The sequence below is a fragment of the Mastomys coucha genome, chromosome X (genome assembly GCF_008632895.1).
Source record: "Mastomys coucha isolate ucsf_1 chromosome X, UCSF_Mcou_1, whole genome shotgun sequence".
NCBI classification, from domain to species: domain Eukaryota; kingdom Metazoa; phylum Chordata; class Mammalia; order Rodentia; family Muridae; genus Mastomys; species Mastomys coucha.
In genome coordinates, this window is record NC_045030.1 from 75,222,593 (window position 1) to 75,226,588 (window position 3,996).

General features: G+C 51.2%; 1 protein-coding gene across 1 annotated transcript in view; it reads left to right on the forward strand.

Annotated features, from left to right (window-relative positions):
• Positions 1-942: 942 nt before the first annotated feature.
• The window catches only part of Bgn (biglycan), a 12,100-nt gene continuing 9,046 nt past the window's right edge, over positions 943-3,996 (forward strand). The window contains exon 1 of the mRNA XM_031363976.1: positions 943-1,096. The gene's annotated coding sequence lies outside the window, so the exon portion shown is untranslated. The remainder of the gene's footprint in view (positions 1,097-3,996) is intronic.

The window sequence follows — 3,996 nt, forward strand, 5'->3', positions numbered from 1 at the left end:
CCTCTCTGCCTCTCTGCCTCTGCCCTTCACCTGAAGTCTCTTCGTTTGCCCTTCATTACACTTGGTCCCTGGTTTCTTCTTCAGATTTCAGTGTGTCTCCCCAATTCAGTCTCTCCCACAATCTAAGGGATCACCTTTATATCTTGGAAGCTGCCCTGGAAAAGGAGAGGTAGGACATCACTGGACAGGTAGATGCTACACTAGGGACCATGTCTCATTTGGACCCTCAAGGAGCAGCTGAGGTTTGGTAGCCTAGCCCAGTTAGGTCCTGAAATTGAAGGGAGGAAATGTCCCCCAAGAGAGACCATAGTTACTGCATCCTGGCCAGCCAGTAGGGGTTGAGGAAGAAGATAAGGAGCTTGCTCGTCTCCTCCAAATCAGCTTTGTCAACTTCTCAAAGGCTTTAGGGATGTGAGCCAAGAAGGCCTGCAGAATCTGGGGGTGAGGGGGTGGCAAATGCCTCTTTTTAAAAGAGGAAAGGATGGAGAAGAGGAAAGGCCAGTAGGAGCCTGGATCAAGCCCTTCCAGACACCTACCATCCTCTACTTCTCTGATCCCCAAACTGCGCCCTGATTTCAGACTAGGTTTTGGGTAGCTAGGTTACCTTTGCTCATCTTACTCTCACTTTCTTCTGCCTGGCCCCATGACAGCAAGTTCCTCAGTGTCCCCTTTTGGACAGTGGAAAGTTTGACTCTGTGAGACTGTTTACCCAAAGACACCAAGGGTCTGTGCCTAAATATGTGAATATGTGTTCTTTCAAACTATGCTTGAAGCAGGGGGCCAGGGTGGGGGGCGTGAGGGGGAGGGGTGCCACATAGCCCAGCCGGCTACAAGAAAATTGCTTCCTTTGAAGCTGCCAGGGGGGCAGGAAGCCTGCCCCCTCCCTCCTTGTCTCCCTCTCCGCCCCGTCCCCTCCCTGTCGGCCCGCCCGCCCAGCCTTTAGCCTCCCTCCCACCGCCTCTGTCTCCCTCTCTCCACGAACTGCCCAGGAGCGAGCAGCTGCTCCCGGTTGGCCCTGACGGACAGACAAATCGACAGCCTGACATCCTAGTCCACCAACTAACCAGCCTGCACCTGGCTGCTTGCCCCTCCCCAGGTAGGGCCTGCTCAAGCCGGGAACTGACTTCACTCTCTCCACAAAGACTTCAATCTGTCCTCCCTGTCTTCATTTCTGGCTATGCTGTACCCTCATTAGCCAAAGATGCTGGCAATCTTGCTGCCTCCACACCAGCCCCGCTGCATCTAGTCTTGCCGCCCCAGTGTCTATACTTCCACTGCCTCCTTGCTGCTCTTTCTATCCCCCCAGGGCACTCACCAAAGGCTTTGTGTCCTTTTCATCAATACCACTTTTCTGCCTCTTCTCCCCACCATCTTCCTTGGACTTTCTTCCTACAGTTCCTTTCCCTTTCCTCTCTGACAATACTCAGTTACTAAGCTCACCTATGCTTTGCTTCTCTGCTTCTGGGGGTGGACAGGAAGGGCCCTGCCCAGAGCACTGAGGCAGAGTTGGGTGGATGGCATGCTAGCTCTACCCATAGCCCTATCCCTTCATGGCAAGGCCCAGGCACACCCTTCACTCCTGCTAGCCTTGCTCTCCCAGCTCACCCTTTCTTGGGGTCTTGGCACCTGGCCAAAACTCAGCATTGGCACAGTCTCCCCTTGGAGTAGTCTCCCAGGCACACCTTAGGCACCTTGCCCTGATATTCCATACTCACCACAGACTAATGCTCTGCTTCCACCCTCTCCTGGACAAGGTACGGGTCCACACTGCCCCAGCTATAGTGGTCCTGGGTTGCCTGCCTGGTTGCCTTAGTACTATCTGATTCCAGAACCCTCTTGAGCTGAGAGGCACAATGAGCAGAGAATGAGATGGGGGTAGAAAATGGTGAAATTGTGCCATGTTACCATGAAGAAACATGGCTTGGAGCCTTGAGGGACCTGTCAAGGGATTCAGAAGAAGAAGCAAGAGACAGAGTCAACTGGGCATTCACCAAGTCTGGTGAAGGTTGGAGGACTCGAGTACCTTGTTACTACCCTAGGAGTGGGACCATCCGACTAGAGTAAGAGGTCCAGAGCTGTAGGTGGAGCAGGCAGAGGAAATCTTTGTTAGGCCAAGGGTATATAGCACCTGAGTGACTCCAATTTCATGTTTAGGAGCTGCTGCCTCTCTAGTCTGCCAGTTTTCTGCCTTGTAATGCCTGGAATTGAGACAAGCTTAAGATTTTCCTATGCCAGCAAGAGTCCCAAGGGCTGGCATCTGGACATGCAATCATTGCCTGTGCCACCTACACCCTGGGAGAGTTTGTGGGTGGGCAGGGTTGCTTTGTGTAGAACATGACTGTGTATTGCTGCTGAAGGCTAAAGGGGGTGAGCCTTTGAGGACAGGTAATGTGGATATAGTGATAGGAAGATGTGGGTCTGCTTCTAAGCCACAAGGGCAAGGCAGCATGAGTAGGCTCTGATCCAGGCAGGAGAGAGCGCTTCATAGCCAGCTGGCCACCTGGGTGTGGCAGCTGGGCCTCTCTAGACCAGTCCTACACTGGCTCTCTTTCCACTCCTAAGGACTTGGGTCTACCACTGCTTCTCTTCCCTACCCAGAACAAGGGCCAAGTTCACAGGCAAAGTGAATCTGAACCAGCGAGTTTAGATGCCCAGATGGGTATGCCAGCCAGTGACCATCATGTCAAGTAACTTGCTAGAACTGACCCAAATATTTTTTCAGTCCTTCTAAAGCCTAGGCTGTTGGGGGATTGGAATCATGGTGGAATAGAAGGGAAAGGGGTGCTGTAGAGGTGAGAAAGAGCTTTTCTCAGCAGTATTCTATAGCCTTCCAGTTACAGCATCTAATCCTCTAAAGAGAGATTTGTAATGAGGCTATATTTGACAATTTGCACTAGGATCCTCTCCAGAGGACTTGATTTTTTTGTCACCCTGTTTTGGAATGGAATGGGGACTAGACTCCATTCCAATCTTTCTTTTGCCTGGGCTCACCCACCATTGTCTCTCACTTTTTCTCCCTGTAGAAACAGAGTACTATAAGTCTGTCCCAGAAGTCACTTGTTCTTGGTCCACAGGATTCTCAGCGTGCCTCCCCAGTGAGGCCAAAATACCAAGGGCTTCTGATACTGCACCTACTGGAGTCCCTCAGCTTCCTTGCTCAACCCCCCACTACCTCCACACCCACCATGACTCCCTTCTGCTCTTCCTCCTTTGTCCCTGCTCTCAAATGCCCCACCCATTTTCTAGTGGGGCCCTCACATCCCAACAGTCCTGGCAACAGGCCTTCTCCATTGTAGGGAGGCTGGTTGGTTGTAGAGAGACACCCCAGCACAGGACCTCACTCACACCAAGGAATGGGGCAGTGTGAATGAATGATCCCAGAAGACTGAAGATGATCTTGGCCTTTCCCAGCTAAATGCATAAGGCTGAATCCACTCCAGTCAGAGTTCCTGGCAAGCAGTAGAGAACCTGGGTTGAGGAGAGAGTTTGAGAACCCCAAGACATGAGAAAAAAGGGGGTTCTTTAGGGATCTGGAACCTTTTGCCTTGCTCCTCTTTCTCCAGGAGTGGGGCTTGGGATGAACAGGTAGACAGACAGACACAGAGACTTCACAACCTGATTTTACCTCACTGTGAGGCCATGGGCAAGAGTTTGGGACAAATTCTCTGAGCCTACTAGATACCTATCAATGTTAACAGTGTCATGGTCATCAGGAATGATGTAGGTAAAAAAAAAATCACTCAAGACTCCTTTCCAACCTTTGAGAAATAACAACATCCTCCTGTTCTTTGAAAATTCCAGCACATGGTGAGTATTAGTTCACACTTTGTTGGTAAGTGGGAGGAGATGGGCAGGCATATGGGTCAGTTGCAAGGGAACTAGAAAACCTAGTACCTCCAACTGATCAGGATTATCTGCTGACTGGCTCCTTTCCAGAAGTTTCTCAGTAGGACAAGGAATGAGGGACAGAATGCTTTCCCTTGATGCACCCAGTAC